The sequence below is a fragment of the Ictidomys tridecemlineatus genome, chromosome 3 (genome assembly GCF_052094955.1).
Source record: "Ictidomys tridecemlineatus isolate mIctTri1 chromosome 3, mIctTri1.hap1, whole genome shotgun sequence".
NCBI classification, from domain to species: Eukaryota; Metazoa; Chordata; class Mammalia; order Rodentia; family Sciuridae; genus Ictidomys; species Ictidomys tridecemlineatus.
This window is the reverse complement of record NC_135479.1, coordinates 96,947,198-96,972,375: the sequence shown is the minus strand read 5'-3', so window position 1 is coordinate 96,972,375 and position 25,178 is coordinate 96,947,198.

Sequence of the window (25,178 nt, the reverse complement as noted above, 5' to 3'; positions counted from 1 at the left end):
TTTTGTCTCTCTCTCTCTCTCTCTCTCTCTCTCTCTCTCTGTGTGTGTGTGTGTGTGTGTGTGTTGTGTGTTGCTGGGGATTATACCTAGGGCCTTGTGCATGCCAGCTCTACCCACAGGCTGAGCTATACCCCAGACCTATTTCTAGTTTTTTTTTGAGGAAACTCCACAGTTTTCCATAATGGCTACACTAATTTACATTCTTACCAACAGTGCATGAGAGTTCCCCTTTCTCTACACCCTCACCAGAGTTTGTTAGTTGTTTTTTTTTTTTTTTATGACAGCCATTCTAACTGGAGTCCCACGATATCTCTTGGTGGTTTTGATTTGCATTTCCCTGATTGCTGACGTTGGGCACCTTTCCTACACCTGTTGGCCATTTGTATACCCTCTTTTGAGAAATGTCTATTTAGGTCCCTTGCCCATTTTTAAATCAGATACTTGGTTTTGGGTTTTTTTTTTTTTTTCGCTGTTGAATTGTTTGAGTTTCTTATATGTTCTGTGAATTAATCCCTTGCTAGGTGGAGAATCTGTAGTTATCTCCTTCTGATCCAAAGGAGCTGTCCTTTCTCTGTCCAGTGCTTCCTCCATTCTGCAGAAGACTATGGTTGGGTGAAACCCCGTCACCTTTGCTTTTGTCACCATACCTATGGGGTCATATCCAAAGAATCTGCCCAGACCAAGGTCCTGGATCAATTTCTCAGGCAGCCTTTTAAACCAACTCTTTAACCATTAAAAAAAATATTAATTTTATCTTTCAACAAAAGTTAAATTTGACAAGGTCTTTACTAGTAGGAGAGTAATTGTTTTAGTCTAGCACAGAGCAGGAGATAATGTAAAGAAGCAGGATTTGAGTATTGGACCCATGACTACTGTCGGTCAATTCCTCTTAAAAAGAGGAATCAGCACCATCAATTGATTAAGGTGGGAAAAAGCAATGACTAGCATTGCCATTCGAGTTGCCACCGTGTGTCTTCCTCAAAGAAATTCAAAGAAAATTAAAGAGACCACTCAAGAAAATTTTAAAGAAATTTTTTTAAACTATTTTAAAAAATATTTCTTTTATTATTTTTTTTATTTGTGTTTGGGAAAACTACTATTGTTTTGTAAACATTACATTTTTTTGCCAGTGTTCATCATTAAGAATTAAAAACAGCATAAATCTGAATGTGGGTGAAATCATCTCAATTTCCACCCCATGACATTATAATTTTTAAGAGTAGAAAAATATTTTCCAGGTGGGAGGATGGGTAGGTAAAAATGTAGTAGGGAAGGCAGGAGGATCACAAATTCAAAGCCAGCCTCAGCAAAAGTGAGGTGCTCAGCAACTCAGTGAGACCCTGTCTCTAAATAAAATACAAAATAGGGCTGGGGATGTGGCTCAGTGGTAGAGAGTCCCTGAGTTCAATCCCCAGTACAAAAAGAGGAGTAGGGAGATAGAGAATTGCTTTTTCTTATGTTGTTGGTGCTTTGATGGAACTGGGAATGCACATGCATGAGGCAGTGCCCTACCACTGAGTTCTACCCCTAGCCCGGAGAATGGCTTTTATAAAAGTTGGATTCTGTGGTGCTTCATACAATGTATTACATGTAATTTGACCTGGATTTCAATACAGTAAAAAGAAAAAGAAAAGGCAAAAATAAGTTGAAAAAAAGGAGAATAAATATTGGGAACCCTGAGAGGCCCTTGCTCTTTGGCCTCCGTGACCCTGTACGAGGTGTGCTAATTTTGTGACTTAATAGACATTGATCAGGTTTATGTGCATTATGTTAAGGTACATGTTGAACACTTCATTTTGATATATTACCCTCATTAACCTTCATGTTTAAACCAATTCAGTTATAGTGTATGGGAGCGTCTTTTGTGGGAACATACTTTCCATTGATATAGGCTAAAAGCTGGGAGAGATAAAATGATCCAGGAAGTTCTCTCTTTACATGATCCAGGATATGCATGAACTTCATCTACCACATTTTCATTAAATAATGCCCGTTCTCCACTAAGAATTCAAGTTTCAGTTACCAAGGTCTATTCATCATTAACTGTATAAAGTACAAACTCCGCTACACACAAATCACTACGTAAATAGTGAATACACATCAGGATCCCTGGACAGCAAGTCACTTCCTAGAGACAGGGATGGGCCCCTGTGTGTCTGTGGTTGTCACCCTTAGAGAGCAAGGCGAGCAGCTATGTTTCCTGCTTATCTCCCAGTGATTCTCCCTGGTGACATTTCTGCAAGGGGCTATCAAAGGAGTGAATCGAAACAGAGATGAAAGTGCAGGAGGAAATGAAAAGTGACAGTGCTGGAGGTGCCACTTGAGTTCAGGGTGGATGGCGCCACCGAGGACAGAGCTGATGGGGCCACTGGGACACTGCTGGGTTTGCAGAGCCTCTGGGTCTGCAGCTGGGCAGGATGCAGGAAAACACTTCACATTAAAGAAACCCTCGGAGAAATGTCCTGATGGTAAAAGGGCAGACACTACACTGTGAAGAAGGAATATAAACGTAGAAAGGAACATGATAAGGTGCCACATGTAGGAAAGAGATGGTGAGCTGTGTAGAGGAAAGACCAGTGCTGTGGGCTGCCCTGGGTGAGTTCTGGAAGAAGCAGGGTGCTGGAGCCCGCAGTGTCTCTAAGGTTTTCATTAAGGTGCACTGAGGACACGTCAGTTTTGTTGTTTTCATTTTCCTGTACATTCACAATCGACTATGGGAGAGATTTTTATGTTCTCACAAGCCTCTTTCAAGTTCTGGAATGATCATTCATGCTGATATTGAAACTGCTTCCCATGGCCCTGCGGGCGGGTGGTTTCCACAGTCCTCATCTGCTGTGCAAAGACAGCTCGGCCTGGACTTCATGTATCGTGCAGATTAGCACGAATATATATATTTTTGTCCCCATATCATGTATCTTGACTCCCTCGTTAGATTTTAAGATACTTACTTGCAGGAATAAGACCTTCTACATTGCCCACTCCACCTGGCATAGCACTGAACATTTGCTAAGTACTTAGTTGACTTCTTAATCACTTATTCTTATGGTGAAGGACCGGGTATTAGTAAAGTGTGAAGTCATAATAATAAATACTATTTGTTTCATTAGAGAGTAAGTTTTTCCCATTTTATTTTTCACAGTTAGGGTTACAAAATATGGCCCCAGATTGTTCCCTGCCAGCTCCAGGTGTGCTGTTCCTGTGGAGGAGGAAGCCAATGGTAGGGGATCTGCCTTTGTACAACCTGAGCCAGCTCAGAGCAGCCTGGTACAATCCCTACCCCCTTGAACAATGCCTGCCACGGCAGAGGCACATCATGGATGATTTAAATAAAAATTATTATGACTGTGCATTGCACATTACTCTGTGCCAGATGTTTTACATTCATTTTTCTCATTTAGTCCTTATGATAATTCTATGGCCCCCATATTACAGATGAGAAAAGCTTGGCTCAGAGATTAAGTGCCTCACCCAGAATGGGCAGGTTGGAGCTGGAAGTTGAATCAGGGCTGTCTTTCTGTGTCTGGGCCATTACCCTGATGATAAGCTGGCAGCAGGGTCATCGTGTGATGTAGAAATGGGTTATAGGGAAAGATGATATGAGTAAATGATCTCTTCCAATTCATTCTTTTTCTTTTCTTCTTCTTTTTTTAAATCACGGAGGAATATTCCTTGCCGAATTTATTTTTGAAATTATTCCAGTTATAATTTCTTTTAAGATATTTCTTTTTAAAAGCCTTTTTAAAAATACACAAAATGTATTTCCTATAATGATAGCTTGAAATAGAAACAGCCATCAATCACATGATGACTATTTAGAACAACCTCTATTCATGGGCTACTTTATGAAGTTCTTCTGTTCTATAAACTAGGGGTATGTGTGCACAACACTGCTTACACTTTAAAACAAGTTCAGGTTAAAAGAAAACCACTTGTTCTGCGTTGGTGTCCCCCCCAGGAGCTCTAGGTCGTTCTGGCTGATTCGAGGGCTGCAGGGAGAGGTGTCGCTGCAGCTAGCAAGCCCTGCGTGCTTCTGCTCACTTTCACTTCCTGCCTAAGCAGCAGCACCTCACATGGACCACAGAAGGCTTCCTGGGAGACATGCCCTATTGCACGTGAGGATTCAAGAGCCAACTGGGCCCCGGGGGATGCCATGGAACCAGCTGGCAGACCTGCGACTGTGGAGAGCTCTCGTCACACCCAGCTTGGCAAAGCTGCTCCTCTTGCTTGTTCTCCTTTTCTTTGTACATAATAAAATGGTCTTTTGATTACTCTTCTCCCCAGAAAATATAATATATATGCTGTTTGGTGGAAGACTTGAGTCCACTGTTGAACAGAAGTGTGTCTTTCTGTCTGTTTCTCTCTGCTTCCAGTTTCCCAATCTCTGTCTCCCCTTTCCTCTTGTATCCGAAGGATTCTGTGTTATAAAAGCCTGTGTGTGAGAACGAGGCCTTTGTTCTTTAGACTTCTTGCTGTGTGCAATTCACAATTCCCTTTCTGCCCTTGACCTTCCTTCAGATCTTCACAGTTGTCTTCCTCTTTTTTAAGCCAGATCCCTTCATTTAGAAGATCAATTGCACCAGCCAGGTAACACGATATGTGCAACAACCATGTTGGGACTGGAAACAACCCATCAATCACTCAACAGATACCTGTTGATCACCTACTATGTGCAAGGCCTGGAGATGAGGTCATCTTCATTAAGCTGACATTTTAGTGGAAAGGACATTAAAAAAAGTGAACAAATAAGTAGAAAGAATAAGGAATATAAATTCTGCTTGAAGAGCAGGAGGCCAGAGTGGCTGAAGAGGGTGCACAAGGAATGGATGTGGAGAAAGTGAGGAAGGGAACGACCGAGGGCTGATTGTTGAGGTCTCTGTAGGCCTATAGGAGGAATTTGGGTTTTATTTCAAATGGGCCGAGGGAGCTCCAAGACGATAATAAGAGTTATATAGACCAACGTGCATTTTTGTTATTTTTAAATAAGTATTTATTTATTTACTTACTTATTTTGGTGGTGCTGGGGAAAATAGCCCAGGGCCTGGTGCATACTAAGCAAGCACTCTACCACTGAGCTATATACCCCCAGCCCTGCCAATGTGTATTTTCAAAAGTTTACTCAGTCTATATGTGGGAAGGATTTTAGGAGGTGGGATGATGTTATGGTTTGGATGTGAGGTGTCCCCCAAAAGCTCATGTGTGAAACAGTGCAAGAAAGTTTAGAGGAGAAATGATTGTCATGAAATCCTTAACCTGACCAGTGAATTAATACACTGATAGGGATTAACTGAGTGGTAACTGAAGGTGGGTAGGGTGTGGCTGGAGGAGGTGGGTCCCTGGGGGTGTGCCTTTGGGGTTTATATTTTGTATCTGGAGAGTGGGGTCTCTCTCTCTTTGCTTTCTGATCATCATGTGAGCTGCTTCCCTTTACCACACTCTTCCACCATGTTGTTCTGCCTTACCTCCAGCCCCAAAGAACGAAGTCTGCTGTCTATGGACTGAGACGTCTGAAACCAAATAACCTTTTCTCCTCTAAAATTGTTCTTGTCAGGTTTTTTAGTCTCAGCAGCAAAAGAGCTGACTAAAACAGATGATAAATATGGGAAGGCTAATTGCGGGGTGGATGTGGCTTGACTAGGTGATTACAGTAGAGATGGGGACAAAGTGGACAGATATAGAATATATTCTGGAAGTAGAACCACCATGACTTGCTGATGAAGTAGAAATGGGAGATAGGAGAAAGCAAGAAGTAAAGAGTGACCATCAGGGTTTGGCTTCACTGCTGTGGCATATTTACAGGGAAAGGGAAGAACAGGGAAGAGCAGGCTGGGGTAAGCGTGCTCCTGAGGGGATCTGTGAATGCACTCCTGGGGAGATGCCTGCTAGATATCCCAGGCAGGTGTGCAGAGTAGAGCGTGGAGCCTTTAGTTTGGAGAAAAATTTAAAGAGAAAATAGATTAAGAGAAATCGAAATGTACTCACCTTGAAATGAGAGTTGTGTCTGCAGTTATTCCTGTCTAGATCCACCTCCTCCTTTGGGAAAATACAGGGACAGATGGATGGCAGTTAGTACTCCAGGGCACTCCGACACTTGCTATCAACTTATGTAGACAGTGATTCTCAGAGCAGCATTTTCAAAGTGTGCATCCCAGGAATGCCCCAATTTCCCAGTGGATTCGGGAGTTAGACTGGATGGATTGGTCCAATTCCATCCCTTAATAACTCTGTGGCAGTTTATTTGATCCTCCACATCTTGGTGTCCTTGTGTGTAAAAAAGAGAGGGTATTGATCTCACAAGTAGATTTCATCAGGGACCCCTGAAGTACTGAGTGGAAATCATGGAGAGGGAGACGGGAGAGCAGGAAAGGGACCTTGTCTGTGGCTCCTGAAGCTGCCCTGGGCCTGGGATGGACTGGTCCAGCAGGGGCTGCTCCAGTGCTCAGTTCAGTGCTGTGGAGGGACGCTTTTCACAGTAACCTCTACTGGGTCACGTACAATGAAGATGGGGGTGGCTGGCAACCTGGGGGACTGTTCATTGAGCTCAGAGGAGGGTGTGGGGCTGCTCTGAGCCTTAGCCTTGGCCATTAAGACCTTTCTGAGAGAGACACTTACTCGTTGTTCAGAACAAAGTGCCCAGGCAGCAGTCCTCAATCTTAAGTGTGCATCAGAATCCCTGTGAGCTTGCTCCAGTGTGGGTGGCTGGGCCCTATCCCAGAAGTTCAAATAAAGAAGGTGTTGGGAAAGTCCCAAGAATCTCATTCCCACAGGCTTTCAGGAGATGCTGATGCTCTGAGGACCATGCTTGCAGAATCACTGCCCTCAGGCATCGTTGAGACTTGGAAACAGGTGTGAGTGACCTCATAGTCTGTACCTGTCCCAGGCAGGAGTCATCCACGTAGAAGAGAGTGTTAACAGTGAACCCGACATCCTCACACCATCGGGAAAACCAGCTTCTAAATTCATGTTTTTCAGCATGAGAGAGAGAATTGAATCCTGGCTCTCAACACCAATTGTATCACCAATTAACACGAAAAACAGAGAGAAGCAGAACACAGTCATAAAAAGCACCTCTCCCTACATGGTGCACTAGTTCTGGGCATGGCCTCCCCTCCGGCACCTCTGCATCCTCCACAGATTACTTCTAACACAGGGACTGGTCCCAGCAGCGGGCCAGAGCTGAAGACTTCCACTTCTCTGCTGCATCCAATATGGCACCTCCTGTGGGGACCGGAGTGGGGAACTGTAAACTTGGCATCCAGGCTTGCCAGCTCACCTTGGGAGCCAGCTGTGATCATGGGAGAGAAAAATCTTAGTTTCTCTTAGTCTTAGCCTCCAAGGGCTATTTCATCCCCATTTCACAGACAGCTAAGGAAAAGGCACTTTTGTTCTTTGATTTGTTCCGAATTATGCTCCTTTTCTCCCTTGGACTGTTTAGGCTGTTGTTGACAAAGATACCACATACTGGTGGCTAATGGGCCACGGACTAATTTCTCACAGACCTGGGATGGGAAGCCAAGGTGGTGTGTCAGCATGATGGTTCTGCTAGGGCTGCCTCAGGGTTGCAGAAAGACGCCTTCTTGTCATGTCCTCATGTAGCAGGAGCAGAGGACAGCAGGCTTGCTCTCGGCCCTCACAGGGGCACTGATCCTGTCCAGGAGGGCTCTGCCCTTATGCTCTCATCCCACCCTAGTACTGCCCAAAGGCCTCACCTCCTGATACCATCACCCTGACAGAGTCTCCAGGCATAAATTCTGGGGAGGCACCAATATTCAGTAGCCTTGCCCTCCTGCTTCCTGAAAGAGAGTCAGTGTGAAATTGCTCCATCTGTGTCCTCTGGTCCTAAGTCCTTTCAGAACCTGAATTGTTCCCTTGGAAGCTTAATGATGTCTGATCAACACCCAAATCTTCTGTCTCATCACGTCATAATCTCCCCCCACTCCCCCAATACCCCTATTGTTTCTCCTCTGCTTTCTGGAATTTATGGCTGTATAACTCAGGTCAGGCTGAGTTATGCTGTAATAACAATTGACCTTGATATTTTAGTCACTTACAATGAAGCTGTTTCTCTTTCATGTTAATTTCTCATTCATGTTTATAGCAGGATGGCCTCAAATCTGTTCCACTGGACCCATTTTCCCCCTTGTAATCCAAGCCATTACTGGTTTCTTTGGATTCTACAAAGGATCCAAAACCATCTTTCACTGAGAGACTGAGGAAGGGGAAAAGAAGTGAGATAGGGAGGAGGAAGAAAAGAGGTTCCGCTCTTGCTAAGAATCTTAAACCACAGAAGCTCCACAGAAGGCAATAGAACTGTGCTTCAGGGGAAAGCCCATCTGTCCTGCTTGGCACAGACTAATGACATCCCCAACCATGGGTGGTCATGCTCACACTGGCTATGTCTGCTGTGATGGTGTATAGCTGGGGAGGCCCTCGGTGAAGAACCTCCTCTCCTTTGTGTCAAGAGAGTACAAAGGCTGCAAGACTGTTGTCAGGGTAAGAGGACACACATGACTGCTGTGGAAACAAAAGTAGAGAGAATAAACATTTGAAATGAAGAGGAAATGATGAGAGTCACATGTGTGTAAGGGATGAATTGTTTTTCAGAAGAAATAGTTCCGAGAGACAAAGAGAATCAGGCAGCAATTGAAGAGCAGGCTTTTGCAATCAAGAGTAATCAGCAAGAGATGAGGCAAAGTGATTAGCCACACGGGAAACCCAGCCCAGGGAGTTAGAGCCGAATCAACACAGATGTCCTTTAGCCCATGATAATTCAAGAGGAGCCCAGGAGCACCTTTGTGGACTTGAAGACTAAATGTATTTGTGGTAGTCGAAGGCTGAACTGCACACTCCTGCCCAGGTGTAGATGAGGGGAGGCTGCCCCAGGCTGGGCATTGCCAGCACCCCAAGGCTGGACTACAGATATCGGCCTGAATGAGGCTGCAGGCTGAGCCACTAGGTGTTTGCCTTCCATGGCAGCAAAAGTTGTTCTGGCTGCTCATGTGGCTGGAGGCATGGACAGCAGAAGCCCACACTCTGAGCTCCCCTCATCCCAGACATCTCCCTCTTTTCAGGCTTCCAAGACCAGGAAGTTTACCAGGAAACAAAGGTGGCTACGGGCAGCTGCAGCTGCCTTACTCCCCAGCCATGCTCACATTACTCCCCATTCGTTCTGCTCACAGGTGGCTTTGCAAGTAAATCAAAGCAAAGCATTTTTGAACTGTGCTCAGAAGGTCCTTCTTGCCCATTTGCTCACCTGGACCAGACTCCATGGGCTACCTGAATGGTGAGAACCTGCTGCAGGGAAGCACTTGTTTACAGCACCGAGTAGCCCATCAGATCAAAGCCTGGCCCCTCCAAGCAGTCCATGAGTGTGAGTGAGGGTATTGTATCTGTGGAGGCCAAGGGAGCACTGCCTCAGTAGGTTTTTAATTATCTATTTTGGCGGAGAAAATGCCCAAGAGTATCAGTAAAGAGGGGACAAGCACTTCTGATTTAAAAGTTTTAAGAACCATCTAACTCCTATTGGGTAAAAGTGTGTTCATTTATTATAAGCTTAAACTCCTCTTAGTCATGTTATGCAGTGGTCTGGGAACCCAAACATGTGGTTTGTCTCCTTCCTACTGAATCCCTCCCCAGGCACCTTTACAAGCCCCTAGGATTCCTTGTGACACAGTATGAATTGCTCGAGCTTATGAAAAGTTAAAAGTCATAATTCAGTTCAAGACACTTTGAGTGTTGAGAGCAGTATTAGTAATTATGCCACCCACATAGTAGGGCTTGTCCTGGGAATTGCAGGATAGTTGCCTTAGTAGATATGCTAATGCAAGTATTTGCCTGTTCAAGGCTCCTTTGAAGGGACCCTGCCTGTACTGTCCAGAGTCCCTGCAAGAAAGGCAGCCTCAGGCTCTTCGAGCTGACCCTGGGCCACCAGGCTGGACTTTAGTTGAGCATGTGACCCCACAGCTGGTCATAACCCAGGGCTAGTTGACTCCAGGAGACCCAGAGGAGGTGGGGCTTGACATGATGAGCCTGGCCAAGCAGATTGTCTCTCTGATGAATTGAAAATACTGAACAAAAGAAGCCAGGGGCGGGGGTAACCATTCTATTTTTTTCTGCCTCCACTCTTTTCACATGTGGAACACACACTTCCATTGTCAGTGACAACTGTCATTACACTGCAATGATTCTCCACTGTAGAGGGTGGGGAAGGGACTCTCCAGCAGTGACGACCCAAACTACAAATATACATGCCTTGGCCCAGTGATTCCAGCTCTAGACAGTTAGTCTGTGCTTACACCCATGTCAAGTTATGTACCAAGAGGTTCTTCACCGCAGTGGTGTTTGGCTAACAAGACTGGCAAAAAGAAAAAAAGAAACAAAGATGATCCTTACATGTTGGTTAACAGGAATGATTAATTAGCCCATGGGACATCCATGAGATGTAAATATGAGTGTAGTAAATTGTGTGATCCTCGAGATACCGTAGGTGAAGAAAAGCACCGTGCCCACAGTGTGCAGTGCGTGAGGGTTTGTATAAAAGGTGGGGAAGAGGACCTATGTTGCTGTGTGTTCCTGCTTCCATCTGTATAAACATTCCGGGAAGATCCGTGTCACCTGCAGGGAGGAAACCTGGATGTTCAGGGGACTGGATTAGAATCTTCACCACACACCCGTTTACAAGTGTTGAATTTTGAACCATGGGAATTTATGACCTATTTTCAACATAAAGAAACAAAATTGAAGGCATATGCTAGCTATTAGGAAAAACTTAAAATAATTTGATTTAGAAATAATGACTCTATCCTTCCTGACAGAGCCACCAAGATCCTTTGGGGCATGATGGGCTCAGGCTAGAGGCAATTTTGCGATTGGGTTGGTGATATGGCCTTAATGTTTGTGTCCTGGCAAAATTCCTGTGTTGAAATGCTAACCCCAAGGTGATGGTATTTGGACATGAGGCATTTCAGGAGGTGATGGGGTCAGGAGGGCGGAGCCTCCGGAATGGCATTAGTGTCCCACAGAAGAGTTGCTTTAAGCCTTCCTCCAGCAAGAATGCAACAAGAAGGTGCCACCTGGCACTTTGCTCGTGGACTTCCTAATCTCCAGAGGCAAGAGAAACAAACTCAAAATAAACTTCTGTTGTTTATAAGCTAGCCAGTTTGAGGTATTTTGTTAGAGCTACCCAGTGGAGTAAGGCAGGTAGAAAACTCTAGACCATTCAGCAAATATGTTAGGCACTGAGGGATTCCAGACATTAGTAAAATAATTTACTATTGCACAAGAATGTGGATATAATAAACACTACTGAACTGAACACTTAAGATTGTAAATTTTATAATTCTTGTTTTTTTTTACCACTATGTGTGTGTGTGTGTGTGTGTGTGTGTGTGTGTGTGTGTGTGTGTGTATTGATGCTGGAAATCAAACTTAGGGCTTTAAATATGCTAGGAAATTGCTCTACCACTGAGCTACATCCCTAACTATTTTTTTTAAATGTTGAAAAATTCTATCCAGGTGTGATGGCACACATCTGTAATCCCAGGGAATCCAGAGGCTGAGACAGGAGGATTGGATTACAAGTTCAAAGCAGCCTTAGCAACTTAGCCCAAAGCAACTTATGGAGACCCTGTCTCCAAATAAAAAATAAAAAGGGCTGGGGATGAGGCTCAGTGGTAAAGCACTACTGGGTTCAATCTCCAGTGTTGAAGAGAGAGAGAGAGAGAGAGAGAGAGAGAGAGAGAGAGAGAGAGATTGATTCTGAGTGAGGACTATCATTATTTTCTGAGGTGGTCTTAGGAATGTAAGTACATAAATTAGGAAAAGAAGTTTGCTGAGCAGTATGGAGGTTCCTTAGAAAATTGGGAATGGAACCATCATTTGACCCAGCTATCCCTTTCCTCGGTCTATACCCAAAGGACTTCAAAACAGCATACCATGAGGACACAGCCACATTAATGTTTATAGCAGCACAATTCACAATAGCTAAACTGTGGAGCCAACCTAGATGCCCTTCAGTATATGAATGGATTAAAAATGTGGCATTTATACACAATGGAGTATTATTCAGCAATAAAATAAAATAAAATCATGGCATTTGCAAGTAAATGGATAGAGTTAGAGACCATAATGTTAAGTGAAGTTAGTCAATCCCCAAAAAACAAATGCTGAATGTTTTCTCTGATATAAGGAATCTGATTCATAGTTGGGTAGGGAAGGGGAGCATGGGAGGAATACACAAATTCTAGGTAGGGCAGAGGGATGGGAGGGGAAGGGTGGGGGCATGGGGTTAGAAATGATGATGGAATGTGATGGACATCAGTATCCAAAGTACATATATGAAGACCCAAATTGGTGTGAATATACTTTATATACAACTAGAGGTATGAAAAATGTGTTCTATAAGTGTAATATGAATTGTAATGTATTCTATTGTCATATATAAAGAAAAATAAATAAAAAGAAGTTTGCTGAGTTGGAGCCCAGTTCCATGGGAGTTAAGAACTGGGAGGAACATGATTTCAAATTTAAAACAGGGAGAAGAGTTGTTTGCTCCACTGACATCCTTTACAAAGAAATAGGGTTGGGGCTGTAACTCAGTGGTAGAGAGCTTGCCTGACCTGGGTGAGACTCTGGGTTCAATCCTCAGTGTTACAAAAAGCTGGATCCTTATACCATATATAAAAATAAATCACACATTATAAAGAAGTAGTGATAACATTGACAGTGGAGATCATCAAGTACTTCTTATGTAGTACTGTGATTTCTCATAGTTGCAAGGCAGGTATCAGCCTGGATTTAAGAGGAGTTAAGTACCAAGATGTAGTAGAACCAATATTTGATCCCATGTCTGATTTCAAAGGCCAAAGTCTTACCAGTATATTATCTTTCTTTCCAAAGACCCATGATTTTCCCTGGTTGTCTGTCTTTAGTAATGGTTGCCTTTTGTCTGGTTGCCATAGTCATATTTATTAGAAAAGAATGATTGGAATAGGCCACCCATGTATATGAGGGAAACTGACAATAATATTGCTATTGTTGGTCCTTGGAGTGGAATTTTATTTAATAGACACCAAAGCTATTTGATCACTTCTGAAATCACATGAAAGACCTGGTATGCTTTGCATTCTGATGGATTCTCATGATGATTAGTACTGTATCAGCTGATGCTCTCTTCAAACTTCTCTGTTCTTAATGCCCCAGGTCCTGAGGTTGGCCTCTTTCTTTGATCCCATTTGCTTAAACCTACCTACACAATGAACAGAATTATCTCCTTGCAGGAAAACAGAGTCTGTTCTTCACCCATATGTATTGTCTTGCATGTTGTGGAACAGGCTTCAGAGAACATTTGCCCAGACATTTCATTTTATGGAGAAGGAAACTGAACCCCACAGAGATGGAGTTGCATCAGCAAAGCCACCCTGCTAAATGGTCAAAAGGCAGGACTGGAGTTCATCTCCAGCTTCACAGACTAAGACATGGCTAATTCATCACAGGGAGTACACCTTAAAACAATTATAGAAAAAATGTATTTATGGAGAGGGTGCCACTTTGAAAAATGTTCCTGTCCTCCTAGCTCCCTTCTCAGTTTTTTTTTTGTTGTTGTTGTTTTTTTCTTTCCTGAAATGGGGATTGAACCCAGGAGCATTCTACACATGAGCTACAACCCCAACCCTTTTTGGTTTTTGAGACAAGGTTTTGTTAAATTGCTGTAGCTGACCTGGAATTTGTAGTCCTCCTGCCTTAGCTTCCTGAGTCACAGAGATCTGAGATCTCAGGCCCAGTACCTGCCTCAGCCTCCTTATAAGCACATTAGGTTGAAACTTGCAGCCTAGACTTTCCTGCGATTTATTACCTGACTTCAACCTTTCTTTAGCCTTTCCCAAATCCACTTTTAGTGGTCCTGATGCTTCTTCATAGTGGGAAAGCCTTTTATAAAACCTGCTAAAAATTCAAATGAGGTCATTGGGAGAGGGATTGCTTAATGTAAAAGACTAATAGCAATGGAAGAAAGGTTTTTTTTTTTTTTTTTAAATATTTATTTATTTGTTATTGGCGGACACAACATTTTTGTTTGTATGTGGTGCTGGAGGATCGAACCTGGGCCGCACGCATGCCAGGCGAGTGCGCTACCGATTGAGCCACATCCCAGCCCCGGAAGAAAGGTTTTTAAAAAAATAAGTAATGTTAGGTGGGCCAGGGGAGAACTTAGCTGGTAGAGGGAATCTTAGACTTTCCATAATAACCACCTAGCCTATCAGCACCCACCTAACTCTTCAGCCACATATGCATAAAGTCAAGCTTAAAATTTACACTAAAACTGAGAACAAGTATTGCAGGCTTGCACTTTAAACCTGTTAAAACAACTCATTTTTTTTATAGTCTTTTACAGTTTAGGAAGCACTTGCACATCTATTATCCTCATTGGGTCTTAACCACATGAGCTCAGTAAGGCAATCTGTGCTATTGTTTAGAGGAAAAAAAATAGAGGTTCAAAATTACAGACACTTATTCACAGTAGACTCAAATCCAGCTTTTCCAATTCTGTAAATTCCACATACTTTTGATTTTACCACATTGTCTCCAAAAAGCCTCAGAACTGAATGTGGCAGTTATAGAAATTGTAGAAATCAGAGCAGAGCTTTTAAGAAGGTTATGTTGGTATTAGGTGAAGATACTCTTTCCTAGGTGCACTGGCTTAGAATGTGAGGCACTTGCTGGGCAGGATGGTTCAAATATGACAGTGCACGGTTGTGTCTTCACTTTGATTTTTATGAAATGCTTCTCTCTTACACACACACACACACACACACACACACACACACACAGAGAGAGAGACAGATATGACTGATGAGGAAGCTGGTATCTGTCAGAAACTGGGCTTCCTAATTTTAAGCCCCAGTAGGAGGCTCGTGCCTCCACAACCAGGCCTGTGGAGGGCAGCTCCTGCCCCTTCTCTGTAGGCCTGGAGGAGCACAGTGAAGCAATCTTCCCACAGCCAGCCCAGCACCCCCGCCCCTACCACAGAGAGAGAAGGGACAAGGCTGGATTACTTAGGCTGTTACTCCTTCCAAACACAGATAAGCCACTTTCCCCTTGGGCAGAGAAGAGGAGGCCCGCAGAGAGTATATGTAGGAGGCACTTAGGGGCTGGGACCAAGGCAGTGTTTGATTAATGGAGGCCCTTGTAATTAGAAAGCCACAGATTCCTTTCTGGTTCCAGCTCCTCCATTAACCATGTGATCCAGGGCAAGACACCACATCTGTCTTGTTCACTGCTGAGCCTTCAGACCAAAACTGGTGCTGTTTGTAGCACCTGCAAAATGATAATAATAATAGCTTGTTGAATCAATTAATCATCCTCTGGATTTGTTTCTTCATCCATTAAATATGGAAGTGGACCTCGATGAGTAGGAGTTTCTTCTCTGTTCTAGGACCTGTGTCAGGGAGGCACAGCAAGTCTGATACACCTCTGTGCCTTTTCTGGTTTAAAGAAGACAAAAGGGGCTGGGATTTGGGCTCAGTGGCAGAGTGCTTGCCTTGCACATGTGAGGCACTGGGTTTGATCCTCAGCACCACATAAAAATAAATAAAATAAAGGTATTGTATCCATCTACAACTAAAAAATTTTTTTTAAAAAAAGACAAAAGGACGTGTAGCCATCATTAGCCATGATCTTTGTGTTTTGTATCCTTCATGGAGGATAATCAATTAGAATAGCAACATGTACATAATAATTCTTAAATAATATTGGAGTTAATTCATTGATCTCTACTCTCTACATATGCTGGTCAGTTTCAGTAATAGTGTTAGTATTTTCTTCTTTTCCTTATAGTTTAAGAAAAATTTTCATTTTGGAGTGATAAAAATCTTGTTTCCATAACAAGTGTCCACAACTCTGTTTCTATAAGGTCTTTTCACTTAGAAAGTTTAGGATTTAGGGGAAACAAATTCAGAATTGCCATGCATTCAGATAATAGTTTGATAAAATAAAACTCTTGCCCACTGAGCCAAAAGCAAAAAGAATTCTTCAACTGTAATCATATCAGGGATGAGAGCTTGGATGGGAACATGCCAGAATACAAAGCCAGTAGCTTGCCTTGCTTAGCCCTGGAGCGCCGTTCAGGATCGTTAAGGGTACTTCCTATGATCATAAGCACCACTGTCCACACAGCCCGCATGTTAACATGTTCCAGAAGAGGTCATGCACAAAGCTGGTAGAATTTAGACCACTGCACTAGAAAACATAAAACTTTGCTTACTCTTTTGCCAGCAAAGATAAATGTCCTAAATCAAAACAAACAAATAAACAAACAAAAAAACTTCAGAAAGCACAATGAAAAATACTACATTGGGTGAATGTATTCAACAACCCTGAAAAGAAAGTTTCTTCAAGACCCAAATGCCCTTTATGCTCTGTTTCAGTGTGGAGTCTAAAAGACTACCTACTTTGTGTCTGACTTATTTTCCTGTCAGACAGGAACTGGAATTTGAACTTTGCTCTCTAGAAGCCAAAGGCCAACTAATTTAGAAGGAGACTCTCAAAATCAATGATGGTTTCTTCCAGTTTCATTAGTTCTGTCTAAAGTGATTAAAGGATTTGATTCTCAGATAACCAAGATCCTGATTGCTATTTTTACAAATCACATTAATTTCTCTGTTTAGATCAGATCACTTGGGGCATTCCTGAGCAAGTCTGGATCCATGCGGCATTCCAGCCTGGAGTGCCTTTTCAAGTTTCGGAGGGAATCCTGGGCTGATGAGTGATGATACCTTTATAGTAGTAGCCCCAAGGTGTGGAAGTTGTTTCCTGTGGCCTCCTTGCAGCCCAGCCCCTCCACTTGTTGAAACATCTGCAAATACTTTGCTCCTTTCAAAGACATCTGACCAGGGCCAGGCTCCCATCTGCACTGCTTCCTTTTTCCTCATTGCTCACAGAAAGCAGCAATAATCTAGGAAGGTGCTCATCAAGAGAGAAGTAGGGAGGGCCTGGGGAGTAGGGTCCTTGGAGGTGAGTTCTGAAAGGTTTTTTTTTTTCCTTCATTAATTGCTTCATTCAAACCAGCATCACGTACTGGGTGGTAATTCTAGTGCAAATATCAACAAGCAGCAGTGTCTGTCTTGGACAGAACAATCTGTGACATGCCACCTTTGTCTCTAAGTAGGGAACCCTAAAGGCTTTTTGTAAATAATCATTAATGAATTAAAAAATAACATAAGAATATTTACTAAGTGAAATGATAAATTGTGTTGTTCATATTAATAAGATTCCTTCCTATGTTTTATTTGCTTTAGGCCTATATGCTCAATTATAAGATGGACTGCTTAACTATTGTTAGAAACCATATTTTAAAAGGTATTAATCCAGCTGGATCATTTTTATGCTCTTATATGACATTAATTCCAAATTTGTTTTATATGCTTATCTTATTCACACATTTTCATATTTTAATAAGTCACCTTTAAACTCTCATTTTTATGATAATCAAATCATACAAAGATCTAATTAATTCTCTCCCTGGAGTTGTTAAGCAATAATTATACCTTCAAAGCACTAGGAGATTTGAGGTGTATATGGGGTGTGGCCCATCCACCCAGGATTTCAAAACCACACAGCTCTTCGGGTCCTGTTAGGGCTCATCTCTTTGCACGTCTCCCCTGAAGAAGTTTGGACTAATCAGGTCACTACCTCCTGACTCTGCAGACGCTACTACTCATTATTTGTACCATGATGTAATGTCAACAAACTACAGAGAAGATAGCAACGGCAAAAGGAATGTGCTCTAATCCCACTGCCATCCCCAGGGTTCAGCAGGATATATGTCCTATATGAATCACCGGATATCAAAACCTACTAATGAACTCAGCCAAAAGGTTGAGACACCCATCACTTATCACATTCCCTGAGCAACCTGCTGTGAGCCGAGGGTTCTCCCAGTTTGCTAGAATTGAAAAAGCAGGCTGTTGCTGTCATTGCTTTTTTTCTGCTGCGGAAAACCTCACACAACATCATCGTGTCTTGGCTGGTCTTCATCTACCTCTACAAGAATAGACCCTTTGGAAGTTGACAAGGGTTGTCTCTCCTTCAGTCTTGGCTCCTCCCCATACCCCAGTGCCACTATCTTGAGACTCAGCAGAGCAATGCTACTAAATACAACAGGAAAGTACCTGTTGAGTGGCACAGGGGAGGTAGAGGCCTAAGAACTGTAAAACAAAGAGTTAGCCCCAAGCTACCTTTGATCAAATTAAAAAGAGACCTCTCTTCCTATCTGACAGGTGAAGCCAGGGCTGGAGTTCACTGCCTGTCCATCTCCTCTACCAGGAACCATTGTGGCACCGACAACATGAACAACTGTGCAGGACCCTGGTGAAAGGGCAGAGGCAGCCTTAAGATGGTCGCCTGGGTGGGTTGGGATGAAGAATGGTAAGGGTGCTGTGAAAGGGAGAATAATGGAAAGCAGGGCCCTGTGTGCTTTTGTTTTACAGTTTTCTAAATAGAAGGGATTGATGAGGGACTAACATCCACCTTCTGATTTCAGCTAAAACATCCTATATGTCCTGTCCTGAGCTGATGCTCCAGAAAGCCCCTCAGTGGTAACTTTTTTTTTTTTCCTGTCTTAAGAGTCCTCTACCAAAAGCTTCAAACAAGACAGGAATTGACATATCCCAGAACCTGAGCTGAGTAAGCCCAGCTCCCTGCAAGTCTGGCATTTCCACCATACCAGGATCACTAGTGGGGCAGTGGCTGGGTAGCAGTAATCACTCATGACACCTTAGGTCACAGCTCTAACCATTAGAGAGTACTGCCTACATAGTCATTCATTCACTCCTTTATTCAAAAAATATCAATTTGATGTAATCTGCTAGTAAGGACTTAGGCTCAAGTCCTTACTGAGTGCCTATCCTATAAACATTATAACCTATAAAAAAATTCTCATAAAAATCAAAGCAGATCTTTCTGTGCACGGTGATCAATCCCGTTTCACAGTGACCCACCCACCAGTGAATCACATGTATACTAAGTGACTGAACTATGAACACATTACAGGCACACTACTGTCTTATGGTAGGGATGTTACTCTTGTCACAACAGAAGGCTCTTCTGATGTTTGCCTGGGACAGCAGAACGCTAGTGTTTTCTACATCTAACTAGAACTTTCTGCCATATATTTTTATCCAGTTGGTACGGGATGTTTAGGACCATGAAAAGATGAATGTAATGACTTTTTCATGTCCAGATTGGATCCCCCCCCCAGTTCATGTTTTTACATAATCTCACTGTGGCCTGACTCTCTTACTGAATTCTTAATTACCCCTCTTGTCAAACCATGCCTCTAGACTCGCGTGCATAAATTAATTTCATGCACGCATATGCAGGCCGTGTGTACTGCCTACTAAAGGAAGCAATATAAACAAATTAAAGGCGCATTTTAACAGCCTCCGAGTTCCGTGAAACAGCGGTAATAGGCGCTGCACTGCACCGAGTGACCGCAGCGATTCTGGGCGGTCTGGGTCTGCAAGCGGAGCACAGCCCGGCCGTGCCAGCCGCACCCTTTCAGGACTCTCTCCGCGGGCTCCCTCGCCGCCGCCGGGTGGCACAGCTCCGGGGCGCGGCGGCTGCGTGACTGCCTGCACTTCGCGGCCCGGCGCTGCGGTTACTCAGGCTGATCTCATCGCCGCCGTCACGACAGCGCTTCCCCTCGCCCGCACGCGCGTGGGGGCGGGGGCGCTGCGGCAGTGACGGCCCGTCCCCTGCTCCGGGAGGGCGCCGACGTCAGCGGTGCCCGCGACCCCCGCCCGGGTGTCTGCGCGCCGCGCGGGGCCGGAACTGACCGGGCCGCGTCCCCGCGGGGTCAGGTTGGCCTGCACGCGACGCCGGCTCCGGCGGGCCGCCCGGGCAGCGCACGCGAGCGGCCGGCGGGCGCCGGGTTGCGTGACCCGCCTGCGCGCGGCCGCACGCACTGGCCCCGGGGCCCCGCCCGCGGTGGCAGGTGCAGGGCGGCGCCCGCGGAGCTGTCACGCGATGGCTCAGGCCGGCGCGGGTCCCCGCGGCCCCCGGCCGTCAGCGTGAGGGTGACGCCGGCCCTCGGGCCCGCCCCGACAGATGTGCGAAAGGCGTCGGGAGCCGAGGCAGCTTTCCGGGAAAGCCGGGTTAGGAGGCGCGCCAGCGCGGTTCGCGTGACAGGCTTACAGAGAAAGGAACCGGGCGAGGAGGGCAGCCTCGGGACGCAGGCTTATCCACTCTGCACCAGGCTGGTAATACAGGAACAGAGTGTGACTGCACTTGCTGCCCTTGGTCCCAGAAGCGTAGGTGTACTGAGTGGTCACCTCAGCACACTAACTGAAGAGACCTCTTCTACAAGCCCCAAGGGCATTAAGAAAGAACAGTGACCGTTGTAAGACCCCAGACTCTTTAAGTTTGTTCTCAAGATCATGTCAGCAAAAAGTGATTTTGCAGTTACCTCTACATGATTTGAATGTTTGTAGATTTGCAGATACATCACGTTAGGAGGGCAAGACAAATGACACCGACACAGTTCAACAGAGCCACCCCCTTCACAGAAAACTCAGAAGATTACACGAGTTTATTTTTTATTAATTTAAACTTTGCTTTGGTGAATCTGTGATCTCTCATCTATTTCCCTTTTATTACCATTTGGCCTGTGATGCCCAGTTAAACAGTTATTTTTGTTATTAAAAAACATACATTGCAGGAGTGGTAATTCTCAGGGTTAGGACACTTACTTACCATAAACTCCTTTTCTCCTTAGGAGAAAACGCGTATTCTCCTCTCATTACCATTTGTGGGAGGAGAGCAAGAGTCACTGCTTAGTTTTAAATCTTCTCCTAGCTCATTCTGATTCTCACTTAAATGTATGTACGAAATGTTTATTTTGACTGCCCAGCGCACTTCCTTTCTTCTGGGACAGCACTGACCCTCCCTGGATTCTCCTCCTCAGGTGGTGTGATTTAGAAAGGGAGGTGTCATAGTCTGGCCTTGCCTGCCTGGCCCCCTAGGAGTGGTTCATGCTGGCCTTAGTGAGTTGGTCAAGGGATTGGCATGTAACTCAAGGTGTGCCAAAGAAAGTTATTTCCTGGCATTCTCCTAACTGGAGGTTGGGAACAGAAGCAGGCTGTCTTCCTCTTGGTGGCAAAGCTGCCCTGCTACGTGCAGTGGCTGCCAGCTATAAGAGAACAGAGAGCTAGCTTTCACTCATGGCAGATTTGAAGGACTAAGCCTCTCTATGGCCTTCTAGGAGTTCTGAATCAGTAGTTGAGTTTCAAAGCAGCCCTGGTTTCCACTTTGCTCAAACTGTCTACCTCTTCCCTTGGCTGTTAGGTCCCTTCGTATTCCAATAAAACATACACTTTAGAAATAATAACCTGTATATTCAGAATGTCCGTTAGAACCATTTTAAGTATTAATTTAACTTGCTTTTTCCTCTCTAGAGCTACATATTGCAACATTCTCACTGAAGGACAGCATCGTCCTAATAGCTGTGCAATCTTGTTTGCACAAATCAAATTATTTCATATTTTAGTATTTCCAGTTTTTAAACATTATAAATAAGATTGACGGACAGTACGTACATATGCTAATAAGAACTTTCCAAAAACTTCCAAGGACCTTTCTCTTGGAGCCTTTTTAGTCAGAATTGGGTCACAGGCTCCTTCCTGATTTAATCTCTGGCAAGGGGGAAGGGCTAGTTGAAGTGACTTAATCTGAACTCACTCCTGAACTTGGGTTGATTCACATGTGTTTGGGGACAGGGTAGAGGATCAGGGTAAAAAAATTAGGATTCCTGCCAAAAAAAAAAAAAAAAAGGTGGGGGGATCAACTATTCACTACAATAATTTTGAAACTTGTAAGAGGTTTAAAATGTAATAAGTGTACTATTTTTCCCCTAAGAATGATGTTTAAGAATGCTAGTTGCTCTATACCCTTGAGAACCAGACTATTATAGTTATTATAATCTCATCTATTTGATAGATCTGATAATAATGCTTGATATTTCATATTAGTAGTTAGTAACATCTTTATGATGATTCCCAACTCCTCAATGGCATTAAAACTTTCTAAAGAGACATAATAAAATGACAAGGAAACTGCTCTACTTTGTTTCCTAGAAATTCTTAGGCACTTAAAATTACAGGCACAGAAATATGAACTTCATCTCAACAAAGGAGATGAAATTTTGCCAATCACTTACCAAAACAAGCATTGAGTTGGTCTTAAGATTCTTCACTAGAGTTCTATGAAAAAATCTCAGAAATAAGCAGTAATTTTGTTAAACACATAAACACTAAATTCTACAAAAGTTTTTTAAATGCATAAGGCAGTTATTCTCAGTCTTCGAATGAACTAACATTCATTAAGGACTAGTCATAGGTCAGATTTTGGATACTAAATTTAATGAGGAATTTGGGTAATTTACATTACAGATTAATCTCTTAAAGAGTTATCAGGGCCATATTTTTTTAAAAAAATATTTTTAGTTGTAAACACACAGTAACTTTATTTTTATGTGGAGCTGAGGATTGAACCCAGTGCCTTACACATGCAAGACAAGGGCTTTACCACTGAGCTACAGCCCCAGCCCTCAGGGCCTCATTATGAGTATTAAGTTTGCACCATTAGAGCTTTATTTCTTTTGTTTGAAAACATATTCATGTAACAGATATTTGTCACATAGTACATTTTTGGATAAGCTCTTATTGAATAAAGCTCTTATTGATAGAAAATAGGCCACAAGGAATTAATTTACAACCATCAAATGTTTTGCTGTAGTGTATGAGTTAAAGTTCGAGAGTTTACATTCATTAAGGACTAACTCATGTCACTGGAGATTTTGTTCAATGACCATATTCTCAAGGCTCATAGATTTTGGGTTGGGCACAGTTTATTCCCACATGGGTGACAAGGCATTTGAACCCCTATGAGAAATGCCATTGAAACACTGTTCCTGTATTTCATTATGTGCTCAGGTTTACACTTAACTTATAAATAATAGTTTGTGATCAAATTCATATCCACGCCAGTTTGGGGGGCTCAAATGTGCAATTTATAAAGCTGTCTAAAACTTTAAATTTGACAGCAGTTATATCTCAGGAAAAAAAAAATCTGACCTACATCTTGGTGGCAAGAAAATATATAGGGGTAAGCAAAACAAAGCAAGTGGTCTCATGTGGCTTACCTTTCCTGAAAACCAGAAGTTGAATAGGAAAATGAGGAAAGTCTAGGACAAAGGTGTTTGCAGATTAGATGCTTTGTGGGTACATACATCTGCTTCTAATCCACGGTAGGCTGATGCCTCACGGGGACTGGTGTGCTGGCAGAGTCAACTAACACGCTATGTGAGGCCCAGGTGCTTCCACTTAGGCCCACATGGAGTCCAAGTGCACTTCTGTGCTCACATGTTAAGCCATGCCCTTGGCCACTTCCATGGTCTGGGTCAAAGTAAACAATAAGTACCATCTGACTGAGTGATGTTTGGAAGGATTCGCAATTAAATGAGACGTTGTCTATGAACAGCCTGGCAAATACAAAGAGACCAATAAGTTTTTTTTTTTTTTTTTAATTTTGCATTTGCATTGGATAGAACCCAGAAATACCAGTGAAAGCTGTGGTAGTTTCCAACTTGGGAGGCCTGTTTGCAATCATTTCATTCAAACTTTCAAGGGCACAGAGTTTTACTGTGTAGTGGTTCATAAGATGAAAATAAAGTTGGGGTTAATTGTAATTTCTCATGCCCCCTCTTACAGTCCTGGGGCTTACTTTAAAATTAGCTCTCTTGGGTAGACTTCCTGATATTTTTATCAGACTTGTAAACAAAGTGCCTATCCTCATACTTGCTTTTTACAGGTGGAGGGGAAGGAGAGGAAGGAGCATAAGACAACCTAATGTAATGAGTGTGTCACTGACAAGGCCCTATAGGAAAAATATCTCAGATAAATTCCCTGCAGGGAAAAAAAAAAGCCAGTCATTGTGTTCTCATAAACCAACACAAAAGTCTGTAGGTCATGCAGTTATTCTAGGGTACTTCCTGTACTATCTCCTCCAAAAAATAGAGAGCATTTTTTTCTTGTAGAGGTCACTGACCTACAGAGGAGAAACAATAAAGGGCCAAAAGAGAAGTTAAAAGGAGCTCAATTTGGTTATTACTGGACTAATTTTGTAAGTCACAGTAAAAGTGAAACTGTGCTGACTTAAAAATTAAGAACATAGGCTAGGAGTTCAGCTCTATGGTAGAGTTCTTCCACACAAGGGGGCCCAGATTGGATGGCCAGTGCAGAAACAAATAATTTAAGAACAGGATGATACTCAACTTTATCCAGTATGCTCAAGGATGGAAATATTTTAAATTGTACTTCAGTTCTAGAATGCTCAATCATGGAGCAGAAAAAGAGAGGTGGGGAAGATAAGAGAGAAACTTGGAAGAGTTGGAGAAAAATTGAGGTAAACAGAGAACCGGGAAAAAAATAACAAAGGACACACTTGGTGGCTTTATTTTAAAAAATTGATTGTGTAGCACTTGTCACATTTTTTTTTTAATTATACTTTTTTTTTCTATCCTTTAAAAAAGGCTACTCTTTATAACTTACCAATTCTCTTTTCCTTTGAAATTCTTACTGGGTCTATCATGGTCCAAGTGAATCTTCTACAGTGATGAAAATGTCCTGTGTCTATTCAGTCTTACACAGTAGCCACACCTGACTACTGAGCACCTGAAATGTGGCTAGTGCAATCCAGCAATAGGATTTTAAAATCGACTTCATTTTATCTAAAAGTCACATGTGGATGATTGGAATGTGCAGTCTAAGGGACATTTACAACGGAAAGAAAAATGGTGTCAAGAAGATGTGCAAATGAATAAGCACAGATGGAATTAAACTAGAGTGAATTATAGCCTTTCAGCCAGATATCTTCCCATCCAAGTGTCATGTACACAAAGCACTCAACAAACATTATACTGCTAATCATTCTGCTGCACATGCTGTACCAAGGTGGTTCTGGTCAATGCTAGACCCCAGTGGTTCCTGAGAGATTATGAAGACGTTGAGAGACTACTATCACCTAGTGGTGTCACAAGCCATGGTGATGTTTTAATGCAGCTCATTGCTTGGGTTGGTGATGATGCTGAGTGTCAGCACACCTGCTGTGCTTCTAGTCTCCTAACATGTAGT